This window comes from Triticum aestivum, chromosome 1B, assembly GCF_018294505.1.
Source record: "Triticum aestivum cultivar Chinese Spring chromosome 1B, IWGSC CS RefSeq v2.1, whole genome shotgun sequence".
NCBI lineage: Eukaryota > Viridiplantae > Streptophyta > Magnoliopsida > Poales > Poaceae > Triticum > Triticum aestivum.
The window spans coordinates 31,053,821-31,064,842 of record NC_057795.1 but is presented as its reverse complement, the minus strand read 5'-3'; the positions used below and the strand labels follow the sequence as shown (position 1 = coordinate 31,064,842).

At 45.3% G+C, this 11,022-nt stretch overlaps 1 pseudogene; it reads right to left on the bottom strand.

The window, feature by feature from the left end:
• Positions 1-6,482: 6,482 nt before the first annotated feature.
• LOC123076335 (tricin synthase 1-like) lies at positions 6,483-7,340 on the bottom strand (annotated as a pseudogene).
• Between the last annotated feature and the right edge of the window lie 3,682 nt (positions 7,341-11,022).

Below are 11,022 nucleotides of genomic sequence, written 5' to 3'. Positions count from 1 at the left end.
AGGATCGGGTCAACAACGGGCTGGCTCCTCACCAATATACGTCCCCCGGAAGGTAGCACCTCCCACTACCAGCCCGGCGGAGCCCAGTCCCGGACATGGCCCTGATTAAGCAAGCCTCCACCGCCGAGTCGACGACGCGCATGCGGGATAGGCATAGTCGATGTCGATGCGGGAACTACTTCTATATATAGTAAAATAAAGTAGTTTTATTAATTAAATCAACTAGTTCAACTACTAAGCACTTACTATAAATAAATAAAGTAGTACTTACTAAAAATAAACTACTTCTATATATAGTAAAATAAAGTAGTTTATTAAATCAACTAGCTAGTTCAACTATATATTAAGCACTTACTATAAATAAAATAAAGTAGTACTTACTAAAAATAAACTAGTTTAACTATAGTTCTATTATTTTTCTAACTAATTATATTAAACACTTTCTCTTCTTATTTTCCTTTTTCCTCTATTCTAAATATGAACATATTCATAAATGACTTTGATCATGCACAATTTTCCTATACATACACAATATGAACATATACATAAATTGACAAAGAAAATTCTATGAACAAAAAAATCATTAAAATTCTATGAACAAAATTACAACAGAAAAAATCATAAAAATTCTATGAACAGAAAAAAATCATAAAAAATTGACATATTCAATCTTTGCATATATATGAACATACAAACATGCATATTCAACAATAATATGAAAAAAATACTAAACATTTAAATTACACAATATGAAAAAATTATGAACTACACATCTAAATTACTACACATCTAACAAAAAAAATCTATGAACTACAAAAAAATCTAACCAAATCTAACTCAATTAACTACACATCTAAATTATACTACACATCTAAATTAACTACTATATCAAATTAAATTAGCAAAAATTTTGCTCACGGGATGGCGATGACGTGAGGGGCGCGGCGAGGGCGACGGGCAGGGGACGACGACCACAAGGGCGACGGTGCGTGAGGGGCGGCGCGGTGACGGTCGACGGTGAGGGGCGGCGCAGGGCGGGGTGGCAATGGGCAGGGGCCGGCAGCGTCGCGGGGCACGGGGCGCGGGGTGGGGGCGGCGACGGTGTCGGGGCGGCGCGGGGCGACGACGGCGACGGTGAGGCGGAGACGGGCAGCCTGGCGGCGTCTGGCAGGGAAGAACGAACTGAACCAAATTTTCACGAGTGCTGCTTATATAGGCAGAGCATTGGTCCCGGTTGGTGGCACAAACCGGGACAAATGCCACCCTTTAGTCCCGGTTGGTGCCACCAACCGGGACCAAAGGCCTCTTTTCAGCAGCCCAAAGGGTGGGAAGCAGAGGCCTTTGGTCCCGGTTGGTGGCACCAACCGGGACTAAAGGGGGGGCATTGGTCCCGGTTGGTGCCACCCAACGGGACTAAAGGGCTTGTGCTACCCGCGTCGCGGCATGAAAGTTTAGTCCCACCTCGCTAGCTGAGGGAGCTCGAGAGTGCTTTATAAGCCCCAGTTCCGCTGCCCTCTCGAGCTCCTCTCAAATGCAGGCTTACGGGCCTAAACGCACTATATGTGCCTGTGGGCCTATTGGGGCTATTACGGGTCTGAATCCTGGCCCATTGTTGGGCTTCTAGTCGTATTCAGGCCGTGGTGGCCCTTTATAGGTGGCACTTTTTTATTTTTATTTTTTATTTTTTGCTTTGAATTATTTATTTTCTTTTGATTTTTGCTTTGTTTTTTTATTCTTTTTTCTTTTATCTTAGAATAATTATAATCTATCTGTTACTCCATTAGTTTCCAAATTTGAATAATTATAATCTTTATGCAACTAAAAGTATTTGGAGTGATTCTTTTTCTAGCTATTTAATATTACTGTGTTTCATCATTATATTGAAAAACAAATTTTGTTATTTTAGTTTCTATCAAAAAAATCTTTATGACAATTCCTTTTGCTACTAAAGTTTCTAACAAAAAATTCTTTATGATAATTATTTCTGCTTTTCATGTTTTGAACAGAAAATACTTTGATAATTTTAGTTGCATAAATTTTATATAATTTTAGTTTATAAAATACTAGAGGTTTATAAAAGCTTTTTAGTTGATTCCTTTTGCTATTAGAGTTTTATAAAAGCATTTACTGGTTTTTTTGAGCTATAAAACCTTTTATTTTGCGGGGAATTGAGATATAAGACCTTGAAATTGAAAAGCATTTCAAATGAACTCTGAAAAGGTTGGAAGTTGGCATGGTATCATCATTTCATTCACATAGCATGTCCAAGAAAGTTGAGAGGGTTACGGCAAAAACTGGATGCACTTCATGTACAAAACGAACAATCTCTTTCGAAGTATCAGGATTTCATACGGAAACTTGTCTGTTACAACAGACATTTGAAATGAACTACGAAAAGGTTGAAAGTTGGCATGGTATCATCATAATAGTTGTGGAGAAAGTCTTCACTTTTCCTTCGCTTGTGTCCTTTCCTTATTGCGCCGTAACCATGGATAATCTTCATCATTTATGAGGATGCTTGGGTCAGCCTTGACTTTGAAGGGAGGAATTTCATGAAACTTTTCATAATCTTCGGACATGTCTGTCTTGCCCTCCACTCCCACGATGTCCCTTTTTCCTGAAAGAACTATATGGCGCTTTGGCTCATCGTATGATGTATTCGCTTCCTTCTTTTTTCTTTTTCTCGGTATGGTAGACATGTCCTTCACATAGATAACTTGTGCCACATCATTGGCTAGGACGAACGGTTCGTTAGTGTATCCAAGATTGTTCAGATCCACTGTTGTCATTCTGTACTATGGGTCTACCTGTACCCTGCCTCCTGACAGATTGACCCAGTTGCATTTAAACAATGGGACCTTAAAATCTACTCCGTAGTCAAGTTCCCATATGTCCACTATGTAACCATAATATGTGTCCTTTCCCCTCTCGGTTCCTACATCAAAGCGGACACCGCTGTTTTGGTTGGTGCTCTTTTGATCTTGGGCGATCGTGTAAAATGTATTCCCATTTATCTCGCATCCTTTGTAAGTCAATACAGTCGAAGATGGTCCCCTGGACAACGAGTACATCTCAGCATAAACAGTGTTCTCACCTCTGAGACGTGTTTCCAACCAACTGCTGAAAGTCCTGATGTGCTCACTTGTAATCTAGTCGTCGCACCGCTCCGGGTGTTTGGAGCGCAGACTGTTCTTGTGTTCATCGACATACGGGGTCACCAAGCTAGAGTTCATTAGTACTGTGTAGTGTGCTTTAGACCAAGAATATCCGTCCCTACATATTATTGAGTCCCCTCCAAGCGTGCCTTTTCCAGTCATTCTCCCCTCATACCGCGATTCAGGGAGACCTATCTTCTTAAGGCCAGGAATGAAGTCAACACAAAATCCAATGACATCCTCTATTTGATGGCCCATGGAGATGCTTCCTTCTGGCCTAGCGCGGTTACGGGCATATTTCTTTAGGACTTCCATGAACCTTTCAAAGGGGTACATATTATGTAGAAATACGGGGCCCAGAATGACAATCTCGTCAACTAGATGAACTAGGACATGCGTCATGATATTGAAGAAGGATGGTGAGAACACCAGCTCGAAACTGACAAGACATTGCACCACATCACTCCTTAGCCTTGGTATGATTTCTGGATCGATCACCTTCTGAGAGATTGCATTGAGGAATGCACATAGGTTCACAAAGGCTAATCGGACGTTTTTCGGTAGAAGCCCCCTCAATGCAAACGGAAGCAGCTGCGTCATAATCACGTGGCAGTCATGAGACTTCAAGTTTTGAAACTTTTTCTCTATCATATTTATTATTCCCTTTATATTCGACGAGAAGCCAGTCGGGACCTTCATACTAAGCAGGCATTCAAAGAAGATTTCCTTTTCTTCTTTGGTAAGAGCGTAGCTGGCAGGACCTTCATACTGCTTTGGAGGCATGCCGTCTTTTTCGTGCAAATGTTGCAGGTCCTCCCGTGCCTCAGCTGTATCATTTTTCTTTCCATACACGCCCAAGAAGCCTAGTAGGTTCACGCAAAGCTTCTTCGTCACGTGCATCACGTCGATCAAATAGCGGACCTCTAGGTCTTTCCAGTAGGGTAGGTCCCAAAATATAGATTTCTTCTTCCACATGGGTGCATGTCCCTCAGTGTCACTCGGAACAGCTAGTCCGTCGGGACCCTTTCCAAAGATTACGTGTAAATCATTGACCATAGCAAGTACGTAATCACCGGTACGCATGGCGGGCTTCTTCCGGTGATCTGCCTCGCCTTTAAAATGCTTGCCTTTCTTTCGACATTGATGGTTGGTCGGAAGAAATCGACGATGGCCCAGGTACACATTCTTCCTGCAGCTTCCCAGGTATATACTTTCGGTGGCAACTAAACAGTGCGTGCATGCGTGGTATCCCTTCTTTGTCTGTCCTGAAAGGTTACTGAGAGCGGGCCAATCGTTGATGGTTACAAACAGCAATGCGTGCAGGTTAAATTCCTCCTGTCTGTGCTCATCCCACACACGTACACCGTTTCCATTCCATAGTTGTAAAAGTTCTTCAACTAATGGCCTTAGGTACACATCAATGTCGTTGCCGGGTTGCTTAGGGCCTTGGATGAGAACTGGCATCATAATGAACTTCCGCTTCATGCACATCCAAGGAGGAAGGTTATACATACATACAGTCACGGGCTAGGTGCTGTGATTGCTGCTCTGCTCCCCGGAAGGATTAATGCCATGCGCGCTTAAACCAAACCATACGTTCCTTGGGTCATGTGCAAACTCATCCCAGTACTCTCTCTCGATTTTTCTCGACCGCGACCCGTCAGCGGGTGCTCTCAACTTCTCGTCTTTCTTACGGTCCTCACTGTGTCATCGCATCAACTTGGCATGCTCTTTGTTTCTGAACAGTCGTTTCAACCGTGGTATTATAGGAGCATACCACATCACCTTCGCAGGAACTCTCTTCCCGCGGCACTCGCCGTCAACATCACCACGGTCATCTCGTCTGATCTTATACCGCAATGCACCACATACCGGGCATGCGTTCAAATCCTCGTACGCACCATGGTAGAGGATGTAGTCATTAGGGCATGCATGTATCTTCTGCACCTCCAATCCTGGAGGGCATACGACCTTCTTTGCTGCGTACGTACTGTCGGGCAATTCATTATCCTTTGAAAACTTCTTCTTCAATATTTTCAGTAGCTTCTCAATCCTTTGTCAGGCACAGATTCTCTGCCTTCCACTGCAGCAATTCCAGTACGGTACCCAACTTTGTGTTGTTATCTTCGCAATTGGGGTGCAACCCTTTTTTGTGATCCTCTAACACGCGATCAAACTTCAGCTTCTCCTTTTGACTTTCGCATTGCGTTCTTGCATCGACAATGACCCGACGGAGATCATCATTGGGCACGTCGTCTGGTTCCTCTTGATCTTCAGCAGCTTCCCCCATTGCAGCATCATCGGGCACATCGTCTGGTTCCTCTTGATCTTCAGCAGCTCCCCCAATTGTAGCATCACAGTATTCAGGGGGCACATAGTTGTCATCGCCCTCTTCTTCTTCGCCGTCTTCCATCATAGCCCCTATTTCTCCGTGCCTCGTCCAAACATTATAGTGTGGCATGAAACCCTTGTAAAGCAGGTGGGTGTGAAGGATTTTCCGGTCAGAGTAAGACTTCGTATTCCCACATTTAGTGCATGGACAACACATAAAACCATTCTGCTTGTTTGCCTCAGCCACTTCGAGAAAATGATGCACGCCCTTAATGTACTCGGAGGTGTGTCTGTCATCATACATCCATTGTCGGTTCATCTACGTGCATTATATATAATTATGTGTGTTAAAAGTAAGAAAATCAGACAAATATCTACCTAAAGTAAAAAAATCAGACAAGTATCAGAAAGAAGATAAGAACAAGAGGCTCACCACGGTGGTGCCGGCGACGAGATCGGCACGGGCGATCAACGGCGGTGAAAACGGGGACGGGGCGTGACGGACCGCTAAATCTAGACAAATCTCGAAAAATGGAGCTCCGAGGTCGAGCTTCGAGAGGAGAAAGCTTAACTAGTGTGTCTCGGGCATTCAATCGAACACCTCATGTGCATAGGAGGTGAACTAGAGCACCCAAATGCCCTCTCCTCGCCGGATTGAAAAAAGAGAGCACTGGAGTGCTCTGCCGCGGTGGTGGGTATATATAGGCAAGTTATTTGTCCCGGTTCATGCCATGAACCGGGACTAAAGCCCCCCTTCTGTCCCGGTTCAAGCCACGAACCGGGACCAATGGTTGTGGGCCAGGAGCGAGGACCATTGGTCCCGGTTCGTGGCATGAACCGGAACAAATGGTTCCACACGAACCGGGACCAATGCCCACGAGGCCCCGGCCGGCCCCCTGGGCTCACGAACCGGGTCTAATACCCTCCATAGGTCCCGGTTCTTGAAGAACCAGGACTAATGGGCTGGCCAGGCCCGAACATTAGCCCTGTTTTCTACTAGTGGATGGTGAGGCCGTCTCCCACGGCGATCTGGCAGACGTCGACGCGCTGGTTAGCGGCGAGCTCGGCGTTGAAGCCCTTGAGAAAGTCAGAGATGGATGCGAGGACACCGTCTACAACAACGCCGGGCAGGATGTCTAACAAAGTCATGGCGACGCCGGCCACAGTGCCGCCCCAGAGTGTGTTGTCGTAGACGATGGTGCCGCCGACGCGGACCAGCCGCATCAGCTGCTCGTGGTACTGCCTGTAGTTCTGCTTGTCGGCGTCCACAAACGCAAAGTCGTACTGCGCCGCAGGGTCGCCATCCTCAGTGGCGAGGAGCTCCTCGAGGCGGTCGAGTGCCTTGCCCTTGCAGAAGTCCACCTTGTGCACCACACCGGCATGCTGGATGAAGGGCAGGCCGAGCTCGAAGTCTTTTTGGTTGACGTCGATGGCCACCACCTTGGCATCCTCCGGCAGAGTAGCCCGTGAACACACCGATCTCGATCGTGTTCCTGGCCCCCGCTATCTTGATCAGCAGCTGCAGCCGCTGGGCCCCCTCCGGAGTTGACTGCATGATGCCCCTGGATGCACCGACCAATATGAATTGGACTGAAGCTACGGCGCTAGCAGTAATTATGTACTCCCTGTGTAAACAAATATGAAAGCGTCTAGATCACTAGAATAATATCTAAACGCTCTTATATTTTTTTACTACCTCTGGTGCTTGTCGGTGAGGAGGCGCAGGTCGTGCATGCACTCCGGCTCTCGGGGGAACACCGTGCTATCCAGGATGTACATGTACAAGGCGTCACTCTTGAGCAGATGCTTGATATCGTAGCTCGCATTGACGACGTCGCAGCCACCAGCCGCCATTGCTCTTGGTTGGTCTCCAAGAAAACTAAGATCAAAGCACTGGAACGACTCACTCTGTTCTCTCACTCTCTGTCTCTCACACACAAATTAGCGCACTGCTGTAGTGATACTTGCATTGCAATGGGGTTTGGTTTTATAGTGGTTGTTCGACTGGGATACAGGATCCCCCACTAGCTAGTGCAGATTGGGTCATCGCACAAAGTTCAAAATCCTATCACACAAGGATGGTCGAACCGTCACCTTGCCATGTTGTGCAACAGGGGGGAGGTGAGGCATTGCAAACGATAAAAAAAACATGTACGATAGGCACTACTTAGAGAAGGCTTATATGTGGCCTCAAATGAGTTGTGGATCCGCTCAGGATCCGGCCACAACTATTAACGGGTAAAAGTTTACGCCCGCCACAGCTAGTTTGAAAAAGTTGCAGTGGAAGTTAAAAATTTAGGTCCTGCTACTTGTGAGCTGCATTGCGATTTTATCAAAGAGAAGAGGATGATGCAGTATAGTACATATAAGTATATCTTTCAGTTAAGAACCAAGATTATCAATCCAGTAGGATAACCACACAACACTATGTAAGCAATACCTGCACAAACAAGATAACAAATCTTTGCACCCAACGAGAACAAGGGGTTGTAAATCCCTTGGCGGTTAATTGCAAGATTAAATTGTAAGGTGATAGATAGATAGATCACATAGAAATATCAAAATAAATAAATTAATAAATAATGCAGGAATGTATTTTTGAATTTTAATATATGATAAAAGTAGGCCTGGGGGCCATAGTTTCCACTAGAGGCTTCTCTCAAGAAAAAAACATATGATGGTTAGACAAGTTACTATTGGGCAATTGATAGAAAAGCAAATAATCATGACGATATTAAAGGCAATGATCATATATAGGCATCACGTCCGATACAAGTAGACCGACGCCTACATGCATCTAATACTATTACTTCACATATCGACTGCTATCTAGCATGCCTCTAGAGTATTAAGTTCATAAAGAACTGAGTAACGCCTTAAGCAAGATGACAAGATGTAAACAAGATAAATTCACGTATAAATAAACCCCTTCTTTTTTACCCTTAATAGCAATGATACATACATGTCATGTGCCCTTTTGTCACTAGGATTGAGCACCGCAAAATTGAGCACATTACAAAGCACATCTCCTGTTGCAAGATAAATCAATCTAGTTGGCCAAAGCAAATCAATAGATCGGAGAGAAGTACAAAGCTATAGCAATAATGCATAAAAGAGTTTAGAGAAAACTCAATATTCATATATTATTTGATAAAAAACTCACAATTCATCGGATCCCAACAAACACAACGCAAAAAGTCATTACATCGGATAGAACTCCAAGAACATCATGGAGAACATTGTATTGAAGAACATCGAGAGAGAAGAAGTCATCTAGCTATGGACTATGGACCCGTAGGTCTGTGCTAAACTACTCACGCATCATTGGAAGGGCAACAAGGTTGATGTAGACCCCCTCCATGATCAACTCCTCCTCCAGCGGAGTGCCGGCGGAGGCCTCCAGATGGGATCTCACGAGAACAGAAATTTACGATGGTCGAAAAAGTATTTCAGGTGGCTCTCTGATTTGAGGGGAATATTTGAGTATTTATATAGGAAGAATTAGGGTCGGAGGTGCCACATGGGGCCCACAAGCCTGTTAGGTCAAACAGAAGTCCACTTGGTACCACCTGCCACGATATATTTTCTCTACTATTAAAGGAGGATCGAACGTCGTGATGGTTCGACCTCCTTCGCTACCCCGCCTCACGATCGATAGTCCTCACATGATTCCTTCGTAAAAAAAAGACGCTATCCATGCCCCGTCTTATCCCGATCCTCTCACCCACGATCTCCCCTCTCCTGCGACGCAGGAACCCACGTCCGGTGCCCGATCTTCCCCAACCCTCTCATCGCCTCTCACACTGGTCTGCACAAAAAAAGTACGATCACGGTGGGAACCCCCCATCACCATCGGGGCAAGGACTGGGAGGCTGTGCTCCAATACGGCGGTGGTGGCATGGCAACGGCGTCAACCAAGCTCCTTCCTCCACTGGATAATGGATGCTGGGTTCGCCGACGGTGATGGATACGTCATCGGCTTCAAAGTCCCATGAAGGCCAAGAAGAGCGACCACAGTTACAGCCCGGCGTTGCCTCCAGTTGCTGGCCTTCTCCAAGGACGTGCTGCAGCGCCGTGAGCCAGCGGCGCCGTGGACGACGCTCCCACCGTCTAGCGCCCTGGTGCCTAACACCGTGGGACGGGACCACGGCCCTGCTCGCCCTCCTCCTTGCTAGCGCTGCTGGCCCCTGTTCGTGCATCTCACGAGGAGAAACCAGAGATCGCTATGGCTACCCGTGGGCTGACTCCACCATCGTCATCCAGGTCCATGACATTGACGACCGACCCCTCCCCTTCCTCGTCTACCCATGCGGTTGCTCCGCCGCCGCCGGAGACGGTGGTTTTGCTTCTGCGGCTGAAGCGGCGCGACGAAGAAGGTGTCCTCGAAGCGGCGTGTTTAGCTATGGTTCGTGCCGCCGGATGCTATTCGACAGTGTATACCCAGGGTTGCCTTCTATCCATGTTCATTTTGTTCTCCATTCCTTCATTGGGGTTCATATCAGATCAGACTCGCACGCCATGAAAGATTGTGCTTCCCTTCTCTCGATTCATGCACTGCTTCGCAGTACAAGTAGGTTGGGTTGAGGCACGCATCTTTTCTGAGATAATGGAGGGCATGTACCTAAACTTCTAATGATACATGCATTCTGCAATCTCATGTGCTCACAACAAAACTATGAGAGATACGCATTTCACTATAAGCTTTGTAGTTCGGAAAAACCCGCATCTATTGTTTAGTTCAGAACTATCATATTTATGTGTGTTTAGAAAGTTCCATGCTATTAATTGTTTTGCATCCGCAGAATTTTAAGGTAAATGTTCCAATAAAATCACTAGGCAAGTCCTTACAGAAATACTACATCTTATTTTTTGTTTTTTTATGTGCACCTTTTACTTTTCACGCTTTTGTATACCGTGAAGTTTTATCTGTATTTTCACAAGATTTAAATCTTCCTTAGCAGAAAGGCATAGACAGCATCGAAAGAGGTTCATTGCCTTTAAGCAGCGCACACATGTGACAAGCTTCTAGCATTTGCATTTTTACGTACATCCCAAGATTGTTTTCACTACAGGATGCCGCTCTATTTTTCTCCATGTCTAAGTTTGGTAAAACTTGATTCACCTTTTACATCCAAAGCTGGTATTCTTTCAGGATGCAAAATCCACCCTATAGTGATCATGCATTTTCTTTTATGCGCAGTCACACTTCTATTAGTTTCAATTTTAGGCAATGATGTATCAAGCAGAAGTTTCATCAGTATTCGGTAACATAGGATTTTCTTTTATTTTATAGATAGACAAGATGTGCAAGAGAAAAGGCTAAGCACTTAGTTCAATGCAAATAGAACTTGTTGATGGGGTAGGTATACGAAGAAAAGGGGGAGGGGTGTATCCTACTGAAATATTTCTGTTTTTGATCCTTGACCAGAAATTTTGGGCTTTCGTTTTGTGCTTGCCCCTTTTCTTTTGGTAAAAGATAGTTGAAGGTGACATTCTCTTATGAAAGATCGTGCTGGGCGGATAGCATATATACAGG